This window comes from Phyllostomus hastatus, unplaced genomic scaffold (genome assembly GCF_019186645.2).
Source record: "Phyllostomus hastatus isolate PE091 unplaced genomic scaffold, TTU_PhHast_1.1 phas_contig_524, whole genome shotgun sequence".
NCBI lineage: Eukaryota > Metazoa > Chordata > Mammalia > Chiroptera > Phyllostomidae > Phyllostomus > Phyllostomus hastatus.
In genome coordinates, this window is record NW_025333900.1 from 8,799,180 (window position 1) to 8,825,261 (window position 26,082).

General features: G+C 40.4%; 1 protein-coding gene and 1 pseudogene across 3 annotated transcripts in view; both read left to right on the top strand.

Annotated features, from left to right (window-relative positions):
• Positions 1-26,082, top strand: part of E2F3 (E2F transcription factor 3) — a 69,745-nt gene that overhangs the window by 16,923 nt on the left and 26,740 nt on the right. The window lies entirely within an intron of this gene.
• LOC123824088 lies at positions 25,440-25,555 on the top strand (annotated as a pseudogene).

Here is a 26,082-nt window from a genome sequence, read left to right on the forward strand (position 1 = left end):
TAAAATGCTGGCAGGTGAGGCCAAGTTGTCCTCCAAAAAGGATGAACCCATTCTTATTCCTACCACCAGTGCCTACTAGTATTCTGATACTTTTTCCAGTGCTGGAAAGCATTAGTCTTTTTGCAGTTTTGCTAGTGATACTGGATGATATTTCCTGATTTTTATTTTGTGTTTCTTTAACACTTAACTACTGTTCATACCACCACTGGTACTATTCTTACCGCTACTGGCTAATACTGAGTGACAGTTTTTATGTGCCAGGATTGTTTTAAGCACATTATATGAGATTTAAACTTCTACTTCCCTGTGAATCTATTATGATTGCTGTCCTCATTTTACAGAAGTTGGTATGATTATTGTACACATTTCACAGAATCAGAGATGGATTACTACATTTAATCCTATATCAGTTTTACAAGGCTGTTTATAATTTTCTTATGGAATTATTGGAATTTTTAATGAGTTACAGGTATTGGACTTTCTCTGGTGTGTATGTGTAGTAAAGTAAATTTTTTTTCCTGGTTTCTCACTTTTAATTTTATCTGTGAGATGTATCTCTCTCTACAGAAGTTTTGCTCATTTTTTAAAAATATAAAACTACAGTCTTTACAGTTTATGCATTTGGTGGTTGTTTCTGAAAGCCTTGGCTATCCCCAAATTATAACCATAATAGTCCATATTTTCTACTTCTGGCTTCAAAATTTTAACATTTTGACCTTTAACATCTTTGGAAGGGTGTGTATGTTTTAAAGAACTGATTTTGTATTTTTCCCAAATGAATAGCCAATTAATGAGCGCCATTTATTGAATGGTTCAGCCTTTCCCTTTGAATCTGAAGTGCCATTTGTATCCTACGGAAGCGAGCACTGGAAGCAAGCACTGGGTGCCTGGATCCGTGCAGGGATCGCTGCCGGCCTGTGTCTGGGCCTTCTACCCTCTGCTGACATCTTTGTCGCTAAGGAAACAGCGCACTGCTTTAAATACAGTAGCTTTGTGGTATGTTTTTCTATCAGTAGGGAAAATCTTGCCCCCTTTCATCTTATCTTTGTTTTTTATTAAAATTAGTCTTCCTCATTATACTTTTATTTTTTATCACACTTTATTGAAAATTTATAGATTCCCCCATCCACTGTGGATGTAGGGCAATAAGATAACAGTTGCCTACCTTACTGGTAGGTGTGTACCCCAGGAATGAGCATTTCACAGATTCCATGTGTTACTTCATCTGATACTGCAGCCCTTTGTCATCTGCTCGTGAGGAAAGTAAACCATTTGTTTCAGGCTGCACTTCAAGATGGTGGTAGAAACAGGACTCTAGACCAAGTGATTTCAAACCTCTCCTTTAACGCTGGTGCTACCCAGACACATGGAATCTCTTCACAGGCCTTTGTCTAGGGTGGTTACGATGTGTCTCTGTGTCCTGCGGGCAGTCAGCGAGTGGCATTCGAAGTGTTTATTGTGTGAACTTGTTGGGAAGACCCAACAAGACTTCCCCTGAGGACTCGCATATCGTGGCAGCAAGAGTTGAAACATTCAGCTTCACCGAGAGTATTTGTTCCAACTTAGGACATGAGCCCACATGAGACCACAGTATAAAATATAAGTGAAGAGAGAGAAATCATTTGGCAGATGCTGCTTCTTAGGCCCAACACTTGTCTAGCCCTCCTCAGCTCTGAGAGCTCCAGGTCTGGCTGTGGTTTGGACCACAGAGATGAGGAGGACGAAGCCCTGGATATTGGAGGACAGGCATTCTGGTGGGAAAAGGCATACACAACCCCAGGAGTGTATACCTTTTCAAAGAGAAGGCAACGTGTGTTAGCTCTCAAGTGGAGGAACAAAGGTCTGTGGTGGGTCTGGAAACACTTTGCAGGAGAGGGCATTTAAACTGGGGCTTTCCCTCTGTGTCTGAGTCAATCTACCTGCCAGTCTAAACCTTCCCATCCTGCAGGTGCTTGGTTGCCTTTTGAGTTGGTTTCTCTCAGGTGCCTTCTGTTGATTCTTAAGGGTGAACGTCAGAAGGTAATACTCTTGGAGAACTTTGAAGTGGCCTCCCAAACAGAAGTCCAGCTGAGCTCCCACTGGGAGCCTTGGGAAAGTAATCCTATTTATTAGTAGAAGTGTATTGATTTGTGTGTAAAAATAGACTCAGAGGCCTGTGACAATGAGTGCATTTGAAATTATAATTTAAAATATCTAACAGAATAGCTGTGCAGAAATACTACCCCAGAATATAAATGATTACGTGCTTCATGAATTTCTTGAATGCATGTAATTAAATTGGCAATGAGTAGGTCAAATTTGTTTTCATGTCCTAAATCCTTTAGTTTACCTTTTCTTCAGCAATCACTGGTGTAAGCATAGAGGAATAGCTACTAAATCCTACAGATCTTTATAAAAACACCTAGTTGTACTTTGTTCACTTGTTTAAATCAGTCCACATTGCGTGAATCTTGCATTATAAAATAGAAAAGGAATTTTCCTTTTGACTGCATGATCGCTCTCTTCATTTTGTGAAAGCTGACAAGGTTTCCCTCCAGGTTGGAAGGTAAATGTGTAATTATTTTATTATTTGTATTATTTTATTATTTATTATGATGCCCAGCCTTGTTTCTTATGTCTGCAATCATGGCTGGCACATCTACTCCATTCCCAGCCTCTCTGTTCTTGGTGGCTCTCTGATCACCACCTAGTGTCGCTCCGGGATTATGATCACGGGCGGGCCTGCTGGGGCCGTGCTGGTAGCTGCCACGGGTGCTGGTAGCCCTGGGGCCCACGGCTTTGCCTTGGCTGACCTGGGCTTTTCTCACTGCCAGAGCTCAAGCTTTAATCTGCCCACTCTGTTAGCAGTTTTCTCTACATTTCCTTTAAAATGGACTTTCACTTTTTTCTCCCCACATCCCCCTGGCACTTGAACGAACACACACACACACACACACACCACCCCCCCCGACATCCTGGCTTTTTCCATTCTTGACAAATGATCTGTTCACTGTAACTGTAGCTCCTCTGTGCTGATATCTGTTGAAATTAGACCTAGAATCTAAATGTGGCTTCATGAAATGATGGGTAAGACATTTTTCTCTTCAAAATAGTCTGTGGTCTCCTAGCATCCCAAACCATCTACCTGTACCTTCTTTCTCCACTGTGATATTGAGGGGTGGGGGAATAGGGTAATATGTGTCTGAAAGTGACTTAGAATGAAGAGTTCTATACAAGGAGCAGTGTTTGCTATTTCTTTGCATCTATAGTAGAGAGATGGTCACCACCATTGCTGCCTGCCTCCCCCAAGCATACTGAATAGACTTCAACCTAATTGCATTTCTTATCATGTAATAGGAATCAAGAACCCTCCCTATTTTGCTCCTACAGCTATTTCTTACCTTATTGATGAGACTTTGTAACCCAAAGATTAACCATTTCATTTATGCTTCTTGGACTGAGTTATACAAACACTTTGTTTTGGTCTTTTTTCTCTTAGAAAAACAATAATTTGGTACTGAAACTACTCCTGCAAGATACACACCTGGCAAATATGACTCTTTCTTTGTGCTGGAGGCAGGCCAAGACTGTATGGCAAGCAGTTCCTTTCTTACCCAGAACTGGAGGCTACTTAGGAAAGGGGTTGGCCTTTGCTGTGTAAGTCAGCCCCGGGGGGACCTGGAACCCAGCCAGGGGTCACAGCCTGGATGGGGTGGATCAGTTCTTTACCCTCTCTGGCTCCAGTTTCTTATCTGTCCAATGTGAGTCATCTTTATGACCCCCTTCCATTCAGGCCTTCCATGACTTCCTGTACTTCCCAGGGTGTATAGGCACCCTGTCCCATGTGAGAGAGGACCATTGGAGGTGACTCAGACCTGTGCAAAGAAGGGAGTGGCCTGCCTCCTATCACTTGCCATACCCCTTCCCATCCAGACTTGATGTCTCTCACTTGGCTTTTCAAAGTCCTAAGGGTTAATTATGATGTTTACTGTTTACATTTGCATTCCTGATAGTGCTCTTTCCAAGTGAGTTGGCACCAGTTCATTTTCAAGTCTAAGTAGATCTCAGAGTCCGTGTGCAGTTCTTCTGGTGTTTGAGGATGTTATAGTCCTTCAGAATCCGACTGTCACTGCTTGCAGGTTGCCAGGACTTGGGTTCTTACCCTCCAACAACTCACTGACCTGCCTTTAAGTTCTTGCAGCGATTCTGAGAAATACTGAGAAACATTCTTTCCAGTTATAGGTGGGGAAACAGAATGAAACTCAGAGACATTGAGTGGCTTTTCTCCCCCAAGATGAGAGAGCCCTCTCTTGTGGTTAAGGGGTTAGACTTTGAAGTTACTTGGGTTTAGAATCTCACCCAGGATGGGAGCTTGAGTAATTTCTTTTACTTTGCTAGACCTGAGTTTCCTAATCCATGACATGGGACAGTTAATGACCTACCTCTCAGGGTTGATGGAGGGAGGGAGGGACTGAATGAGAATGCATGTCTGGAACATGGAAAGTGTTCAGGGAGTTCAGCTCTTGTACAACTCTATGCTGATCGAATGGAGAGATGGGACTCAAGATAGGTCTCTGCTCTAAGTCCCGTATTTGCACACAATTTCCTGTGTATGAAGAGAATTAGAAATACTTTTAGGTACATAGACCTGTTTATTTTAATTATAGGTGAATATATTTAGAGCAATTTCGGTCAACACAGATTTGATGGAAAGTTTGTTATGGTTTTTTCTTTCTTTTGTTATTCTAAGCTGTGCTGCCATATACTTTTTAAAAATTGCTGGGAACTCAGGACTGTAATTGCCAGGGGAAAGGCTACTGCTTCTCAGCTGGGCACAGTTCTGCCCCCCAGGGGACATCTGGCAGTGTCTGGAGACAGTTTTGGTTGTCGTAACTGGGGGTGGGGAGGAATGGTACCGGTGTCTCTCTGCTGGGCAAAGACCCCCTCACAACAAAGAATCCTTGGGCCCAGAATGTCAGTAGTGCTGAGCTCGGAACCCGTGCTCTCGGGTCATCCTGTTCCCATTGCTGGCAGGCTTTCTCCCTTTATTGCAAAGTCAAACAAGTGTGTTCATTTTCTAAGGTATTGGGTTTCCATGTGAAAAAATCTTCAAAATCCTGAAAGCTCTAGGGCCATTTCTTCCATATAGCTCGAGGTATATAAAACTTTCAGATCCAGTCAGAAATTTCCTCAACAGCTTTCTTTTTTGTGGAGTTGTGGGTTTTTTCCCCTCAGCATCACATAATCTGCATTGATGTTTTAGTTTTTTGTAAACACTAAGTAAAAAGTAGCAAGCTATGCAAACAAACTGTATTCTTACTACATATTAGTTGCTCTTTTTTTATACAAGTAATACATGGTTTTTGTTCTTACCATCTTGATTTCTAGGGGAAATTTAATGTTTGTTTTTAAATTCTTTTATTTCTTTCCAATGGAGCTACCCTCATTGTTAGAATGAACCATCAGTTCTAAAATGAATCCTGTCATAGTAGCAGCTTATTCTAACTAGTTATGCTTTGAGCCTTCTGCTGGGGTTTATTGAAGTTAAAACAGGATGTTTATATTTTAAATAGAAATTCTCCTTTTAAATTCTAATTTTGCTTTTTTTCCATTCTGGAATATTAAGTAGGATTGCCTTATAAAATATGGGATGTGGAGTTCAATTTGAATTTCAGATAACATTTATTATACTTTTAGTATAAGTATATCCTGTACAGTATTGGGGATATACTTAGAATAAAAATGTATTTGTTGTTTGTTTGAAATTATAATTTAACTGACTGTTCTGCATTTTCATTTGCTAAATCTGGCAACCCTAAAGATAGGACTTGGAGTGATTGGAGAATTCCAGGAAATGCCTCTCGCATCTGACATCTTCCTGCATAACTTCATCTTGGATGTTATACTTCACAAAAGTGTTAAATAGTAAATCTCAGGCAGTTATTTGCCCAAAAGAAGGAAATAATTTTCTGACGGTCATTTAGAAAATTTGTTCTCTAATCAAATTCATTGATCTTTGAATCAACTGGCAGTTTGAATCAACTGGCATTAGAAATCTCTTAACTGATATTCAACAGTACCGTATATTCAACCTAAAAACTCAGTTCTAGAGGGGAAACTTGGATAGGAGAGAGAATACTTTTTTATGTGTTGGCTTCCAGGAATTACCTAGAACTTAAATTAGGTGATTATACAATATCTAAACTCCTGCTGTTGATAAGCAATAGAATTCATTTTAGAGCTGAAGGGCCAGTTTTAACAGCTGGAACAGGTTGATTATAAAAGGATTCATTCAGCTTGGGAAAATAGTAAGAGGCCCAACCAAAGCTTTCATTTAAAATACTGAATTTGCAAGTCTGCTGAAAGTGAGCGCACCCTAGTGAGTGTTCTTCAACACTCCTCTTTATCATCTAAATGATTATAATAATAATCATTGTGATTATTGGTCATAATGGTCAAATTTATAATTTCATAACTTAGATGATTTATGAAACCTCTGCCCTGAAATTCTCTGATTGAGAAATCAGTGTGGCCTGAAGTATTTGAAAGTGTGATAGAAGGAGGGGAAGATGGGAAGGGTATAGGAGAAATGAATAGAGCCTCTTCCAGGGTCTTAAGAAGAGACCAGAGGGTTTATGTGAAAGACTGGGAGGAAATGTTGAACACGGTGTGGTACGGGCAGGTGTATTGAGGAATAGGGAACATGTTTCAGCAAGGGCCCCACAGTACAAAAGTGTTTAAGGAAGACGTATTGGCAGTGTTGTGCTGGAGGGAAGACAGAGCCAGGGAATATCAACAGCTCTTTAGAGTATATGATACATTATGAGGAAGAAAAGACCTGTGCCAAGCCTCTTCCTGCCTCTGAGCCTTTACAAAGTGGTTCCCCCTGCCTGGAATGGCCTAGGCCCACCCCTTCTCCTGCGACCATGGCTTCGCTTCTTATCACCAACTCGGCTGAAATTCCAGAAAGTTCTTTTTACCACCATCCATTCTAAAACGCCCCTCCCTCACCAGTAACTACCCTGTTTTCATGGTTTTTTCCCTTGTTTTTCCATGTTTTATGTTCTTAACATTAATTGCCATCTGAAGTTAGGGTTTTGTGTTCACCAGAATGTTACCTGACACTTACTAGGTGCTCCGTGAATATTTGCTAAATGAGTGAAGAACTCGGAGTAGGCTGGCAGTGAGTGGACTAGTGGAGTTTTGGGAGTTTGGAATGTCAGCCTAGACTTCCTCAGCTCCTTCCTGATGGGTTTGTTTTGTTTTGTTTTGTTTTGTTAAGAGTTTGATTAATTGATTCCATTAAATTGAGTTCAATTCAAACTTATACTCAGTGCCTGTTTTGTGCCATTCTCAGTACTAATCAGATATCAGAAAATTAAAGATGACTAAGACCTCAAGGAGGTCATAGTCCATTGTGTGTGGTTCTGAACCTGAGTCCCTGAATAGAGTTCTGGATATTACTTCTTTATTTTTACCATCCTCTCACTGAAGTTTAGCATTGCCTCCCATTAGGAGTGTAGGCAATAATCCGCAGTCATGTTGGTAGTGCTGACAACTTTGTCACCCACAGAAATCCCAGATATTTTCATATCGCATTACACGTTGCAGATTATCTTGAAATATCACATATTCTCTTTACAACTTCAAAATTACAATAATTTTTTCACCCACTACTGGATCTTTTTATTGAAAACACATAGAGCACTGTGTTCATAGACTGCTTTTTAATATTTTGAATAGTTCTACTTCAATAAAGAATTTTCTTTATTTCCTTTATTACAAAGGAAATAAAAACATTAGTGTTTGCAACCATTCGATATATGAAAACATTAGTCTGAGCAAGGGGTCCACAGCTTCACCAGAGGCCAAAGGAGCTGCGGCACAAAAAGCCCTGGTGGAGCTGTGTTAAAACAGAGACCCTGTCTTCTCAGCTTAAATTATGTTAGTAAATGTTCCTGTCAAAAATGGTCCCGTTCCCTGCCCCGGGCTTTGTGATTCCCTTTGAATTTGTGCCTCTGGGTCTTTTGTAGATTTCAGGATGTACCTTTTATGAGAGGTGCATCGGTGTGGTTGGAAGAGGTACTCACCTTGTCAGGACTGCAAGAGGATATTGCAGGTTTGGTGATTGAGCAGAAAAATCTTAGGACAGCTGGTCAGAACAAGCTTGTCCTGCCTTAGGAGAGGCAGAGCTCTTCAAATGATCTTCTGGTTAAGACCTTAATAAAAAACAGCCTAAATTCACCAGTGGCGAGACTTGATTAAAATAGCCACAAGCAAATCCCTGTTGTGATATAAAGACGAGAGTGCTGTAGTGGGTGTCAGGAGGCTTGAGTTCTGAACTTGGCACAGGGGGGCCAAGGAACTCAGACTGGTCGCTTTATGGTTTGTATTCATATGATTAGGAGGTGGACTGGTCACTAAGATCTAAAGAACCTCCAAACTTGAAGATACTACCCTTTGTGGCATACTTAGATATAGTTTAAACTGTGATATCAAGGTGTCAGAACAAAAATTTTTAAGTAATATAACTGTTTGGCTTCTGCTATGCCATTTAAATCTTAATACCTACTAAAAGCACCTAAATGTATCAATGGATTTTTTCAGTATTACCAAAAGTGGTCTTCTTGCTCTTTCTAGAAAGTGTATAGAGAAACACAGGCTTCTTCCAAGTGCCTTTATTGACTGTTGCTTCTTAGAACTTCAGTTCTTTATTTCATTTAGGACCTGGAGGGAACCAGGTACTTGAGTATCCTGTCCCTGCCCACTCACCCCACTTACTGCTGCAAGCTCTGTGGTGCTGGTGGCCATCCTTGGTATGAATGAGAACTGGGGGCTACACCATGGACAACACTGAGCAGGACCAATGACTTCTGCTCTTCAAAATTAGCAAAGGCACATGCATACATATAATTAGCATGGCAGATGGAGAGTGGGCGGGGAATCTAGAGTGACCAGTTCCAGACAAAAGCCTTGGAGAGGAAGGCACAGGAATATGGTGCCAGCGCCAGAATGGTTGGCACCTGTCCCCAGGTGCTCGCTCAGCACCCCCCCCCCACCCGTGCGAATGGGTGTGGCTCTGCATGAGTGAGGTCCTGATGGATTGTTTCAAAATATATCAGGGTGGTTTTTATTTGTTCTTCCCAGCAGCAGCTCTTTGAAGTAGTTTAGTAGTGTATCCATTTGCAGAGGAAGAACTGGAGACCTTGGTTGGTTGTAACTTGCCCAAAGTCATGTAAGAAATTAATAGGCAAGTCCAAATATCAGGGAGACTTAAGTATTGTTTGTTCTTTGGATTCAATGAGACCAGACCACTGTAGCATAATAAAAGTTGTAAAACTTTACCAAGCCAATTTATCAACTAAAAATATTGAGGGAACAATGAGCATTACTAAAAATCTTTGACTTGCTGAATACCATAATTAAAGGGATACAGGAAGTAAGAAGAATGGACTCCTTTTGTTATTATAGAGTAATAATAACAATAATTAGTATTATTACAGCTCTTTCCTTGATTTCTTGTCCCTCTCAACCTACCCTGGGGGGAAAAAAGAACTTCAAAAGATTGTAGACTACAGAATTGTCTTTATAAAAAAAGGAATGTTTGCATTATCTCCAGTTATGGTAGAGTAGAGATTCTCCATTTCCATACTTAAGATGCTTTCCCTCATGAGTAGGTCCTTTTCCCTCCTCCCTTCTCCCTTAAACAGAACTACCCACATGAGTGGGAAAGCAGGCCCAGGGAGCAGTCTGCCTGTAACTTAAGCCTTTGAGTTATGGTCAAGTTCTGATATGGACCTCTATGAAACTATGACAGTTAAGTCCATTTAGGGTGTGGGGAAGTCTGTCATACCTTTTAGAACACCAAAAATCACTATTTTCAGGTGAGAAATAGAAGCCTCTTGGTTGGACCTAGCTTATATGGAAAATAAAAAATAATATCAGTTATTGCCATCTATAGATAATTGGTAATTTTGAATAGAATTTATCAGCATTTGAAATGGCATCAATTTAAAAGTGGTTTTTGTGTCTAGGGCATGACTATTCCTTTTTCTGGCTTCTAATACCCTTGATCTATCTGGAAAGTAAAAAATTGGCTGATGCAAATCAAATTTGGAAATGGAACTCAGCAGTGTTGTAACCTTCAGAGAACATGAAATAATTGTAGAAATGTTTTTTCTATAAAGTGTTAAATATTGGTTTAGTTAAGCTGGGCGAAAGTTGGTAAAATATACTTTAGAATCCTGTTTTCATTTAGCTGGGGAGAGTGGAGGGCCATTGACTTGGAGAAGCATCTAATATCCAGAGGGGGGAGAAGAAAGTTGGCGCTTTGAATTCTGAGTGGGCAGAAACAAAAAAACTGAAGCCACTTAGTTTCATAATCAGCTTGATGCTGAAGGGACTTGAGATTCTCCACTCAGTCCTTTTGCTTTGCTAATTAGGAAATCAGGTCTCTGAGAAATCCTTGCCCAAGCTCACACAGAACTAGTGGACAGAAGCCTTCATCATCACCACCTTCTCGTGCAATCTGTGTTCTCAGGCCAAGCTTGGTTATAGCATTTATTTAAGGACGTGTGTTGACACTAAGACTATTTGTGATGGTGAATATCACATTAGCTTTGATTCAGCAAATCTGAGGGCCCTATTTCTTTTTTCTTTTTAAAAAGATTTTATTTATTTATTTTTAGACAGGGGGAAGGGAAGGAGAAAGAGAGGGAGAGAAACACCAATGTGTGGTTGCCTCTCACTCGCCCCCTACTGGGGACCTGGCCTGCATCCCAGGCATGTGCCGTGACTGGGAATCCAACCAGCCACCCTTTGGTTCACAGGCTGGCACTCAATCCATTGAGCCACACCAGCCAGGGCTCTGTTTTCTTAATCCATAAGATGGGAATAATAATTCTCACCCAATTTACCTTATACAGTTGTGCAAATAAATTGTGAAAGGTTTTATAAAAGTATAAAGTGCTAAATAAACATAAAGGTGTTAATTTCACATCTTTGGTAATAGGCTAAAAAGACATCAAAAATTTGGCTACTCTAATGGGCATATTCTTAAAAATTCTCTGCTTTTACACTGTTTTTTCCCTTTAGACTCTTTATGCTAGAAATGATAGCATGAAATTTTTGGTACTTTATTTGTTGTATGATAATTGCTTTCTTTAGGGTCATGGGGCACTTAGGCAAATATCCAAATTTATATTACGAAATTCCTAGCGTGCTCTTCACTGGGGAAGTGGAGGGTTGAATATAGTTAGGATGGGGTCATCAGTTTAAAACAGCCCACCTAGGCACACAGCCATGGCAGCACGGATTGGAAGGAGATTTGGTAATTATACTCTTTAGTTCTTCTATGAATATAGTCGATCTGGGAAATTTGGGCACCAGAGTGGATACTTAGGCATGAATTATCTGGTTAAGTTAGCCAGATAATTGCCAGCTGTCTCTTTTGCTCTTGCTCTTGCTCTGTAGAACCCAGCCTGAATAACTGTCTTCTGTTTACTCATGCAAGCAAGTTGCTGGTTTCCATTTTCAAACAAAAACGAACTGCATATTAGAATGGTATTTTAATTGAGCTATTTTTGCTGCTGGTTCCAAGATCCTCCATCTCTTGCCAAAGGAGTGGCCCAATTCAGAACCCATTAATTTAGTTGATTTGGGGGCTTCCCTTGTTGACTTTGGGAAAGATTTAAACATAGTAAAAGAGATATGGAAGTTGATAGTATGAAGTTTTTGTGAAACATTTAAAACTTACCTTAAATTCTGACCATTTTTCTACTAATTTTCCTAACTAAATGGAAACTCCAGCTGTATAAATAATGATTTTTGTTTGAAAATATTCCTTCCCTTGTTTTTAGAACTATCAGGGGAATTAAATTATAAATATGTAGCAGCAAAGAATTATTTGGTCAATGTGAAGCAGAATGCAGAATTGCTCAAATTTTAAACTGAGTTCCAAAATGTAGAGACCACCCTTTAGCCTGAGTTGATGAAGCAAGCTGCCCTTTGGAGAGAGAAAGAGGCTTTTTCAGGTGTTTTCTTTTTGTTTGTGCTTTTATTCTACTTCCTAATTCATTTGCCCATTTCTCTCTCGGGCCTGATCTCCATACTGCAGTTCTTTCCACGTGCTCTTAACTTCAGTGGCATGTCCCTCTGCAACCATCTTTTTTTGTTTGTTTTCCTTCTGTTTTTCCTTTAGAAAAAAATGAAAGGAAAGGTGAATTTACGTTTCCCTGACCTCACAAATGTCATCCTACTTAAGCATATGCAAAGAAAATACTTAAATTTATGACCTATACTGGTACTTTTTTCTCTGTATGTTTGTGTTTTGTTTATCGAGTCCAGTGGAGGAAACAGTGGCACACCCGCCCAGCCGGGGTGCCCAACCCAGTGCTGCTGCTTCGTCTGCAGTCAACTCTCCCTATCAAAATGTCACATGCCACCTGCCCCTTCATGGTTTCTTTGATTCCCATTGCTGTATCTCAAGGATTTACTTGTGTTACTGAACTGTGAGCTTCGTCACACATTTTGGACTCTTTCGTTTGAGGGAGTTGTTTTTTCATTCCATGAATACCTAACTATTGCATATTTTGGGACAGGCACATTATTACCAAAGAAAGCATAACAGTTATTTCACTTGGTAATCCAGAAAAGTTATAATAACTTCGATTAATAGAGCCAACAGTATCTTATACTGAACATTTTCCAGAATTACTCACGGAATTGAATGGCTGCCGTGAATTCTTACCTCAGCCCCGGCCTGCTTCTTCTCCAGGCAGCTGTAATGGCAGGATTGTATCCTTCAGCCCGAAGAAGAGAGGAGAAAATTTGGCCCCTGCGTCGGGGACAGTGAAGGACTCACCATCTGCACGTGCAGCCTTGGCCCCCTTCTGTCTCTTTTCTCTCTTGGGTTTCTTGGTAGGAAGTCACTGGTACCAGGAAGAAAAGCCCTTTTTTTAAAGACAAAAAAAAACAAACAAACTTAGGATTTAGTCTGTTCTCTGGAACCCACTGGAGAAACTGTAGTTTTCTTACCATCTCTGTGAAAACTCATTATTAAGAATGACTTATTTTCCTTTGGCAGGGGCGGTCCTGTGCTCGAGCTAACAGTAGAACATCGAGAGTAAGGATCATATAAACCTCTTGCGTAAACTCTGGTTCCCAGGCTGACCTGAGCCTACTTCGGCCAGAAGTAATTTCAGTGGACATCTCACATGGGGGAATAAACACATGGTCAGGGAGAGGGGGCATGGTCAGAGGTAGGGTGGGAGGACCTACAATCAGTCCAGTGGAGACAGACCAGGGGGGGTGAGGGTGTCCTTTGGGAATCCCTGTTTTATTGTGGTAAAATGTGTAAAACATAAAGTTTACCATTTGTAGGTATGTAGTTCACCGACATTAAGTACATTTATAATGTGCCACCCTCACCATTATCCATTTCCAGAATTTTGTTGTCATCCATCCCTATCGGAAACTCGGCCCCATTGAACAGTGACTCCACGCCTCTGCCCCCCGTCTTGTCCCGTCCCTGGTCGCCACTCTTCCATTCGATGTCTGTGAATTCGTTGGCTCCAGTGTCCTTGTATAAGGGAAATCTGTCCCATTTCACTTAGCACATCTCCGAGGTCTGTCGATGTTGTAGCATGTATCAAAATGTCATTCCTTTTTATGGCTTCATTATACTATTTTGTATACATACCCATGGTGGTTTATCTGTTTATCTGTTTATCTGTTGGTGGACTCTTGGGTTGTTTCCAGCTTGGGACAATTGTGAATAATGCTGGTGTGAATGTTGGTGTAGAAGTGTTGTTTGAGTTCCTGTTTTCAGTTCTTTTGGGTATACACCTAGAAGTGTGTTGCTGGATCACAGGATAATTCTGTGTTTAATTTTTTGAGGAACTGCCCAACTTTTCCACAGCCGCTGCACCTTTTACATTTCCACCAGCCATGCACAAGGCAGAAACCCTTGTTTCAATGCCTCTGGATGTCACCTAACTCTAATTTGTTCACGAAGACGTCATTCATCACTGGGCCTTCCTTGAGTGACCGTGTTTGCTGCTTGGTGAGTTCGCTTTGGTCGGGAAAGGAGCATTTCAGTTCAGCTGTTGCTGGTTGGCCGTGCAAGGCGTTTATGAGGTGCAGGAAGGTTCCTTGTGGCCACAGTGTCAACGCTGGGCCACTCTGTGTTCTTCGCTGTAAAAGGAGCCAGCTCATTGCCTCCTCCGGAAATAGCCTGCCTTTGAGTCTGTTAATTCTCCTGGTAACCATCTTCTAGCTGCAGGTTCATCCAAATGAAAAATTTATTTCGTGTTGCACACCCAAAGGTAGGGCTCCTCGCATGTCAGATATTGTTTTACCAATCATCTTAGTAACTTGTATTTTTTAAAGCAGAGTGTAGAATTATTTGAGTTTCTACAACATTCAACTTTTTTATACATTTTTATCATTATATAATAACAGTAAGTTAAGAAAAGTTTAGTATTTTTTTTTGAAATGCTCTCACACCATTTGTGTGTGTGTGTGTGTGTGTGTGTGTGTGTGTGTGTGTGTGTGTGTCTGGACGTGATTCTTTTCATTGACCAATATAAGCAAAGCCTTCAGTGAGCATTTAGGTTTCTTGAATAATTATTTTTATAGAAATCTCAACGCCATTTTTAAAAATTCAACCTTTGAAACATTTGTGTGTTTTGGCAGATAAGGAAAAGAACGTGCCTGGCAATGAGGAAAGCTGGGCTTGCCCACAAATTCCCCCTGGGGCGCAGGGGGGAGGGGCTAGTGTAGAGGGGGAAGCACAGCACTGCGGGGTGGTGGGGGCACGAGTAGAGATGTCTGTGATTTCTGTGACACTGTCCGAGAATGTGCCCTTTATAGATCCATGTTCTCTTTCTCTTAGTGGAGTTACTGTGTTGAGCATGCACATAACTCGCCACCATCTCAACTTGTGATTTCCCCATACTTTCACTTTTTATAAAATATATACTTTCTTAATCCAAAATCCCATATGGGGTTATAAATAACATGTTTTGAAAACTACGGTGTTTCAGATATTGTCTTGGCCTGTGTGGATTCTGATAGGTAGACTGCCTATAGAAGTTGCTTGGCAGTTACTGTATTTACAGATATTGCATATCTTTCATCAATGGAAGTTAATTGTTACATTTTATTTCTTTTAATTTGCTATCAAGTATTTTCTTATTGGTTAGCTTTTAAAATGATAGAATGCTTCTCACAGCTGGATTGTAAGTTTTGGGGAGATAAAAGTTACATGTTAATTTCCCCATGTTGTCTTGTATATTATAGGTATACACCATATGTTTATGATGTGATACATTGCTTTTAGACAACGAGATTTGTAATATTAGCTACTTGTGAGTCGTAACAAAGTCAGTCTTTGTGAAATAAACTTTACTCAAATCCTTGAGATGTCCATTTTTCAATAGAGTGACTTAGTTGACATCTTGGGCAGATTAAAAATTTGCCTATTTCTTAGTTCATTCCTTTACTAGTTTGATGCCTAGTGGGCCCTGAAACAATATCAGTTTCCACCTCAAGTCCAGTTGTAAATCTGTTTTCCCTGTCCCCTCGTGTGTGAGTCCCTCACTGCAGCTGCCCCTGGAGAGCACGCGGGAAGGCGTGTGAGTGCCGTCCTTACAGTCTGCACCACTCGTTTATATCCTCCTCCAAAGCAGTCCTTGGAAGTGAAATATTATGTCAAAATCAGAAAACAATAAAAAGAACGGAGAAAACACGGTTTGTTAACCAATCAACTTAAGATTTTATTATTAAGTTTGGAGAAATGTCGCAAGTCAGTCCAAAGGTCTTGGGAAGTCCCCCTGAGTCAGGAACGGTGGGAGGAGGTGTGGGAGGACCGGGCCTAGACCTCTGGCACTTGGACCTCTGGGCTTTTGCTCTGGTGGTGTGTCTTCCTGGGGGCAGGAGCCACACTGAGTGCCCAGGCCCAGCACAGTTCCCGTCATGTGCTGGGTGCTCACTGCAGTCTTTTGTTTTTTGACTGAACTGCCTCGGCCCCTCCACTCCTTGGCCTCAGGTTCCTACTCAGTTGGGGGAGGCAAGTGAGGTCATGGTAAATTGTTCCTTTTGTGCAAAAATGATTATCTTTTCTCCATATTTTAAGACTTGCTTTTTTCCCCTGTGTCTGTGTGCATCTTACCATTGATCTCCCTCCTCACTTGTTTATAAAATTAGGGTACATCGTTGCAATCACATCTTGCAATCATTAGCTTCTTAGAGCTGAGGAATTTGTTGTCTCTTCTCTTGGAGTTAATTGGTAGTAGAGGGACTTGTTTTCAAGTGTCCATGTTGCCACTTTCAGGCTGACATCAAGTTTCTTTGTCTGTGACATAGAAGTTGAGGGAAAATGAAAAATGATATTGCTTAGCGAAGCAACTCAACTTTCAGCAGAAACTTGGTACATGTTAAGTATAATTATTTCATCCCAAGGTGAGGGACTCACACTCGGTGGCATTAGGAGCCCCTGCTTGACACATACAGGTGTCCTGTCACGGCCTTGGCTGCACTTAGGGCTGGACACACTGCTGAGCCCAGTGTAAAATACCTGCTTCTGGACTGGGGTATGAAAGGTGTAATCCACCCTCCGTATTATTTTTGACAGGATAGACAACTCATACATTAGAGGGAACCTAGAAAGTTAAAAGTAAAAAATAAATCTTGATAACAAAAGCATCCTCATAAAATGTCAGTGTTATACTGCATCTTTATAAAGAAATATTGCCACTTGGATGCAGAAGGTGATGGTTTTTTTAAAATCATATTTCTTGGGTATTATCAGGCTGCAGTGTAATAAGTTAGATTAACGTATTAGCTTGTGTCTTCTTGTCAGGGAAAATAGATAGGTCGTCAGAGCATAGTGGAGCAAGAAACTTGGACATTACACGGTTTAATGTCATTTTGAAGGGGACTAGGACCTTCCAATGCCTGTTGTTCTGCACCTTTTGACAGACATGGGAGAAAGGCGTGTCTCTCGTGAGGTTTCTTACTCAAGTACAGATGACTTAAGCAATACTGCATTATTAAGTCGGTGTGTGTGTGTGCACCCACGTGTGCATGTGATAGAGCAAAACAGGCATACACACCGAGCCAATAAGTTTTGCCATTTTGCTTTATATGCAACAACCAGCCCTCAGCACAGGAACATAATCATAAACCCAAGCCACTGCTTTCTCTGCTCGTGCCTCTGAGCTAGAGCAGAGCTTGGAGGCAGTTCACCAGTGCACCACACTGAGACCCACGGCCGTCTTTGGCAGTTCTTTTTCTCTTAATGTCAGTGATTTGTGCTGATCCGGCTTCTATGGATAGAGGATGGGATGGACTAGAGAATTTATTTTTATATTATGTCATCTTGTGCAGACACTACTATATAATCAGGAGTCAGAAAATCTAAAGCATTAGGTTGTGAAGTCATTTTGTTCACAAGCACATTCATTAATTGTAAGCACTCACCAACAGAAGAACCCACAATTATTGCCATAATTTATTCTTGCCAATAAATTGGATTTTCAAGTAGTAGAGATAGATTCAAGGCTCTGTTCATGGGTGCTGGGAAAGACCCTGATGAGGCCTCAAGTTCCACCACCGCATTTTGGAGATAAGCAAGTAGAGGCCCAGGGAGAGAAATCGACTTGCTCAGGGTCACACTGTGAGTTAGGGACATAACTAGGACTAGAAAACAGGTCATTCTTGATACCTCGCCCCTGGGTCTTTCTACTGTGCTTCCTGGTAACACATGCATAAGGTTTTACTCAAATTTCATTCCTGGGGGTTGATGTGAAAGGTTTTTCACTAGTCCAACCCATTCTTTTTTCCATGTAGATTACAGGTGCTGCTTTTAGAAACTGAGCCAGGGATGCTGAAAATCCAGTTTGTGTAGTAGGCTTTTTTGGTTTGGTTGTTATGAATGTTCTCCATGCATAGCTTAGAAACATCTCCAGAGAAACAATAATCAGCTCTCCAAGGAGCACTGTGCCGACTGGTACGTTACTGTGCTTGCTGGTAAATATCCTCCTGTAAATTCCTGGCAACGAAAGTCATACAGGAGAGGTCAACAGACTTGTTTTCTTTCATGGATATATGACAGACAATTGTAGAAATGTAACTCTGGTGACTTGACATGTACCCAGAGTGAGTTAAATGCGTTCGTCTTTTTTTTTTATTGATATAAGTGTTAAATAAAGTTTATGTTAAATTTTTATAAATGTTATGTAACAAGAGTCTGAACATAGGGGGTGACTTTAAAATAAGGTATTTTAGGAAACGTGGGGTTCAGGTGGACGTGGAGGCACCAAACCCCTTGGTCACTAACACTCACTTGAAGACTGCATGCAGTGTGCTTTTGTGCAGTACCTAACGTTTCCTCACTTCAAGTTAGATGGAGCACAGATTTTGAGAGGTGGGGGGAAGGGTAGATTGTATTTCTTGTCTCATCTAAGAAATTTTATATTCCTGAAGTGTTTAATTAGGTGCTTATGTTGATTGTTCATTTATTAAAACAAAGGTGGGAGAGATTGCCGCAGAGTGAAAAACATTCTGTGGCAAAACATCTGAGCTTGTCTTAAAAGCATGGGCTGCAAAGAGATGTAAATTCATTGGCTTAATTGGAAGAGAATATTTATAGAAATTGAATGATCCCGTAAAACTAAAAGCCTGGCGTCTCATCTTCAGAGACCCGTGGTAGTAAATGTTGTTCTGAAAAGCCCTCGCCTGCAGAGTGGACTTTGCCGTCTCACGTCTGGCCCCCTGGAGGTCAGTGACTTTGGCCTAGCACCACTTGATTCATGTTTACTAAGTACTTTTTTTTTTGAATTGTGCTAAAAAACATCTAAAGAGAAAAAACTGCTTATATGCAACAAAAGGTTTCTTATTTTTATTCACGTCTGCTATTTGATTTTAGTAACAATTACCACAGAAGTTTTATATGAAGGTATACTCAAAAATCTCACTCTTGGGCCAGTTCCCATCCTCCCCACCCTCCTATGCTTTTTATAGTCATTATTTCTATTAGGGGTTTTGTTTTGTTTTTTTAGTTTTTGAAAAATATTTTTACTTTTCCGATCCTTAGACAGTATGACAGCTATACCCTATTCTGTACCCTGTTCTCACATTTAATCAAGTAATTTAATAAGTTTTCCATGTTAGAACATACAATACTGCCTTATACTATTTTTCAAGCTGTATAATATTCCATCGTATGGATGTGTCATAGTTATTAAACCAATCTTTTATGAATAGGCTCTTAGAGTCTTTCAGTCTTCCACTATTATGAACAAAATTGCATGAGTATCACTTCATACACGTGCAGGCACATCTACAGGGTAGTTTCCTGCAAGGAAACTTAGAATCCGATCATGGTATACGCGCATGTGTACTTGTGATACCTCTTGCCTTTGCTGGGGCTCACTTTATTTTGTACTCCTACCAGCAACTTTGGAGAGCTTCAGCAGTGGGTTGTCGCCCTTTTGGATCTTTGCCAGTCTGATATACAAAGTATAGTATCTTGATCTGGTTTAAATTTGCATGCCTTTTTAAAGAAGGTTGAGGTCAGGCATCATCTACTTTTAAAGGCCATGTGTGTTTCCTTTTTGGCAAACTGTGTTCCTGTACTTCATCTGCTTTACTATTGGGTTATTGTTCGTTTTTCTTATTGATTGGCAGGGCTCTTTATTAATAGGGTGATTAATTAGCTCTAAGTCCATGAGGTGACCTCCAAATATTTTTCTCAATTTAGCATTTTCTTTAATATTTGAAGTTTTTTGTTTGCCCCATATAGAAGTTAATTTTTATGTAGCTTTTTTTTTTCCATTTTTTTATGGCATCCAGATTTTGAATCACAGGAGGCATCCTCCATTTTCCCTTTTCCACAGACACACCTAGAAACTGACCCCCTCTTTTTTGCAGACTTTCTGTATTATTTTACATTTAAATATTTGCTCCATTTGAGACTTATGTTGTTCTTCTGTAAAGTACAGATTCAACTTTATTTTTTTCCAGACGGTACTCAGTCGACCTAACTCCTTACTGAAAAAGCCCGACTTTACCCCCATTTAAACCCACATTATAAACTAAACATTTGGTAAATGAAAAATTCCCACTATTCCCTTGTGAAACAGAAACCATGGGTCAAGGTTTCTGGGGGGTGGGAAATGCTTAGGTCCTCCTTTTTTAACTTACAGGCAGCAACTCTTCCACTTTCTCCTCCAAGGGTAATGTTGACTCATGAGTATTTGAATGAATGGAGTTAACTGAACCCATCTCTTCCTCTCTAGAGTGATGATAAAATTTTGTCTCGTGACATAAACCTCAAGATTTATCTTAAGACAGTGTGTCATTTCTCTCAAAGTAAATTGTCTCTTTATCACAAAACCTAAAGCAGGCTTTGAATAACTTTCTAGTTACTCAAAGAGGTTGCCATTCTTGAGCGCTTAGAACAGTTCTGGTCCTCACACAAGCAGCAGCAGCAGCAGCAGCAGCAGCAGCCTCTCAGAACTTGTCAGAAATTGCGTCCTTGACCTACAGAATCAGTGGTCCTGTGTGGGAAAACCCAGCAATCTGCATTTAATGGGCCTTGCAGGTGATTCTGAGCAGGGTCAAGTTTGAGGCTCATGACCTTACAAGTTATATTTAATCCTTCAGTGGAAAATTGCAACTTCAGAGTGCTACCCTCTAGCTGGATAAGTTTAGTCCTTATCTTCTTGACGTGGAAAAATGTAAAGACTAGCAGGAAGTGACAATGTCTATTCTTTGACAGTGGTATTCTTAGAGTAGAAAACTTCTGGATTTTTCCAGGAGTCTCAAAGATATCTCACTAGTGCTTTGGACTAGTACGTCTTACATCCAGAATTCTGCCGATTGGGTCAGTGCTTCCCTTTGTCGTATAATAAAAAACCAGCAAAACTGGTTTTTATAATGTGCTAGGAAGTTTAGGAGCATTGAAAACTTCTCTTACTCTACAAAAGCATCATTGTTCCTTCTTGTCCCTTGCCCCTCTGCCTTTAAAAATAATTTGATATCAGAACAGAATCATATTTACCTCTCATGACTGTTTGCCACACCATAACTGTGCTTACACCTGGCAGGACAAAGCAGACTTCCTATAAACAGTGGTATCTTCTGAGTCTGCTTGCCAGCCACCTCAGAGCCGTGGTTCTAAAACTTTGCTGGATCTTAGAATCAGCTGAGTAGCTTCTTAAAATCCTGCCACCCAGACCACACTCCTATAACGCAATTAATATATCATGGCCAGGGTGCAGGCATGGGAAGTTTCTAAATTTCCTGCTCAATTTCAGTGTGTATTCATATTTGGGAACCAGAACTTGTGCGTTTCTTTTAAAGTGATTTTCGTTTCAACAAAAAAGACTATATAACAGGACTACAACATGCAAGAATGTGGTTCTAAAGATGCCAAATTCAATCAGAATTAGAAATTTGTAGCTTAAATAGCGACTTGCTTGAAACTTAAATCACCTCCTTTTTGCATGACTTTCTCATCGTTTGAAGGACCCGTGTAGCAGCACGTGTTTCTCTCTGCACCCTCTATTCTGTAGTCACAGTTGCTAATTATGTTGGGTGCAGGGAAAGTGACAAAGTACCAACAAGGGTCAGTTGTTAGACTTTCCCATTGTCTCTGCTGTGATGCATTGTGCACATTGATTCAACCCCCCTTTGGAACTTGGGATGTCCAGAAGCTTCTATCTCAGAGAGCTCCTGGGAAAGCTGTGGTCCTTTTTAGACCTCCTCCTGCCTTCTGGTCCATCAGGTATCACCCTGTCCACAACAGCAGTTGGCAGTCCCCCCAGAAGTCCATCATTTTATTATTTGACTGTGCCGTACAATTTTCCCTGTAGCAAGTCACAGTTGCCTGAAAGGGGAGATGAGGTTTGAACCCAAACCTTTCTACACATCCTGCTTTCCCTGGAGACAGGGCCCTGCTCCTAATAAAGTGAACATCCTTTCACACTGGCCCTGGGGCAGGGTGTCCCTAATGCTCTGACAAAGGTGCCATTTGGTCATAAACAGTGTGGTAATAGGGTGGGAACAGAAGGGAATTCTGTCATCCCTTTTACAACTCCAGGTGACTCTAGGTCCAAACCCTTAGGAATCCAGGGAGAGCGCTCAGGAAATGACCCAGTGGCTGAGGTAAGCCACTCCTCCCGTTTAACAGTTGAAGGGGCCGGGAAAAGAACTCATGTGTTTGGCTAAGTCCCCATTCAAGAGACTTTTCACACCAAACTTTTGCTTAGGGATCTATAATGGTGTTTGAAGTATATTTTCCCTGCCTGTTCTTAACTGTAATCTAACTAAAATTTCTGGTAAATTGAGTTGTTTTGTCAGGTTTTGGTCAGTGCACACTTAAGGGAGGCAGTGTTGCTCAGGGATGGTAGCACAAGAGGACAAGCAGTAAACTCGCACCCTGGCCAGTGTGGCTCAATTGGTTGAGTACCGTCCCAAAAACAGAGAGGTCACAGGTTCAATTCCCGGTCAGGGCACATGCCTGGGCTGCATGTTCAGTCCCTAGTCAGGGTGTGTACGAGGGGCAAAGAATTGATAACTTCTCTCTCACACTGATGTTTTTCTTCTTGTCTTTCTCCCTTCCTTGCCCTCTCTCTGAAATCAATAAAAGAGAAGAAAAATTGTTTTTAATGTTAAACTTGATTAGGAGGTGAGGCACAGAGGCTCTCAGGCATTCATTCAGCTCCTAGAAAGTGCTCCAGGGATTTTTCTAGTTCCAATCACTTAGCACAAATGAGGAAACTGAGACCCTGGAAAGCTCTGTTACTTGGCCAAGTTTTCTTGCCATTCTTCACAGTCTCACAGTTAAATTTTTTTTGTTATATTTTGAAAACTGAGAAAAAGAATTACCACTCTGATAACATCATAAAGAGCATTTTCCTAAATTGTGATTCAAAAATGATTCTGCCTATTTTCCTCCTTGCTTTTTATATGAAGTGACAGGCCACACAAACACATACTTTAGTGAATGATGCAACGTATGAATACAAATAGAAACAGATTTTGTAAAACGTTCATGTCAGTCCATTAGTTGAAAAAAGTACCAAAATAATCGCAAAATTCATTAATCATGTTTAATAAAATGAACAGGGTTTTTTTGACTTGTCAATTAATTTATAAAGTTCTAACAGTCTCAGATGCATAAACTTTAACTGATTTGTAGGGATTGTGAGTTTTATTTATCACACAAGGTAATTTTTTTTTGTTACCAGGTACTTATTTTGCATTTGTAATGCATTGCAAAAACAGTTAACACTGGTAATAGGATCCTCTGGTGAATTCTCAGGTAAGACCTCACACAGAGTTCTTTGAAGTTCACTCAGGATGATTCATCAAGAAAAGCAATGCCTTTCAGGTTTGTGAAGTCATTTGCCCACAGATGAGATTCCCAGGATGAGAACCTGTGGAAGGAGAGGCAGTGGGAGGATCGGGTGCATATGGAGCTTCAGAGATGGAGAGGGTGTTTCTCCTTCACCCGTCCCCCTTGCCTACATCCGGGATTAATTATAGACTAGGAAGAAATTGTTCTCCAAAGTAACAGGTTCAACTAGAGTACTTTTTGAGATCCCTAGTCTCCCATTTAACGTATCTATTGAGGCAACAGCTGGTGCCTAGAATTGTGATAAGGTATATTGGCTAGAGGTAATGAAGAGAGAAGTGGGTTAGAAAAAAACTCACTTGTAAAATAAAGGGAACAAGCTATCAGTATAGTAACATAACTGTTCCTGCCACTCTCCATTGCCCTTAAGAGAGCCTCGTTCGCTCCACAGGAGCTAAAGTTCCGTTCAAATAAAAGGGTGCTTTTCCTGTAATCTTTGAGCTGCTGGATCAAGCCAGGTCCTTGATAAACTTCATAGTTTGTTATTGATTTTTGTCATTAATAGAGGTTAGCATTATCATCATTCCTTTCCTGTGCAACATATTAGCTTTTTTTCCCCCAAAAACTCATTTAAGTAAAGAACATTTTTCTTAGTTCATTGAATTAAGTGTCAAGTTTGTATATTTTTCAGAGCTGTTGTATCCCTACTGTTCTGTTCCACATCTTCATAACATTTATTCCTAGTATGTTTTCAAGTTTTTTTATGTGCATTTGAAAATGAACACAATTTCATATGTACTCATTAGCGATCTCTGCCCTAGGTTTTTGTTTCATTTAGTGTGTGTGTGCGCATACCACAAAGGCAGTGAGTGGCTCATTATGGAGTAGAAAAAAGATAAGACCTTGTTCTGAATCTTTAGTGGGTAAGAGGCTTCTGAATCATGTTCTCTATCAGAATGTTGGCCCACATAGCAGGGACTTCATGTCCAATTCATGTGTCAAAACCTTACACGTATTATAAAACTGCACAATGTAGGAATGGAGGAATTGACTCCTTTTCAGAGACTTATGCCTTTTTGAATTTGGTGGCTCTTTTCTTTTGCCCTGAAGATCAGAAATGAGAGGACCCCCTTCATGCTATCCAGATCGAGGGGCCTTTAAATCCTCAGTCACGCAGTTCCTGCTGGGGGAGTCACTGCAGCTAAACAGCCTGCTGGTTCACCCAGCCTGTCAGTACCACCTCCCTACCCCAAAGCGGTCAGCCTGCTCTCTATCTATGAATCTGTCTCTATTTTGCTTATTAATTCAGTTTGTTCATTAGATTTCACTTAGTATAATGTTTGCCAGGTCCAACCATGCTGTTGCAAAGGGTAAGATTTTCTTCTTTTTTTATGGTTAAGTAGTATTTCATTGTGTAAATGTATCATGGCTGTTTTATCCACTCATCTATTGATGGACATTGGGGCTGCTTCCAAATCTTGGTGATTGTAAATAATGCTGCAGTGACCATACGGGTGCTTATGTTCTTTCAAATTAGTTTTTGGGTTCCTTTGGTTAAATTCCCAGAAGTGGAATCACTGGGTCATAAGGCATTTCCATTTTTAATTTTTTGAAATAACTCCATATTGTTTTCCACAGTGGCTGTACCTGTCTGCATTCTCACCAGTAGTATGCAAGGTTCCCCTTTCTCCAAATCCTCACCAATAGTTATTGTTTGTTTACTTATTGATTATAGCCATCCTATAATCAATGAATGGCAGGTGTGAGGTGGTATCTCATTGTGGTGTTAATTTGCATTTCTCTAATTACTGCAGTTTTACAGTAAAAATGTAGGTGTCTGGTAAGGCAAGTCTCTCTACTAAATCGTTTTTCTTCAAAATTGCCTTGTTTATTCTTGGTTCTTTGCACTTACCCTATTCATTCTTATGTCTGCTTAAGATTGAAACACTTATTTTATAATATGCTCTTACTTTTCACCTCTTTGGCATTATGTTATTACTCTTATGTATTTTATACATTTGTTACAAACTCCACAGTACGATTTACTATTTCTGTTTAGACAGTCATCTTTTAAAGAGGTTTAAATGTGGAGGGTGGGGTGTTCGCTTTGACAGCGCACATACTGAAACTGGAACTATATGGAGAAGGTGAGCATGGCCCCTGCACAAGGACGACACGCAAATTCAATAAATGTGTGTGGGGGGCTTACCTTTTACCTATGTAATTTCCATTTCTAATGCTCTTAATTGCTTTGAATAGCTCCATATTTCCACTGGCACTTCCTTCTGCTTGAAGAACTTCTTTTAATATTTTTTTCTAGTGCAAGGCCTACTGATGAAGAGTTTTTTCAGCTTTTATATCTCTGAAAAAGTCTATTTTGCCCTGGATTTTGGTAATATCTTAGAAAGATATTCTTGCTGGGTATAGAATTCTAGTTTGAGAGTTTTCTTTCAATACTTCAAAGATGTTGCTCTATTCTTTTAGCTACACTGTTACAAATTAAATCTATCATTTTTATTTCTTTGTTTGTAACATCCCCACCCCCACTCCACTCTACTCCACCCCAGCCCCCAGGTGACCCCTGGCTGCTTTTAAGATTTTCTCTCTTTGTCACTGATTTGGAGCAGTTTGATTGTGACGTGCCTTGGTATAGTTTTATGTGTGTTTATGTTTGGGATTCATTGAGCTTCTTGAATCTAGGTTTATATCATCTATGTCTCTACCTAACCTTTTGAACATAT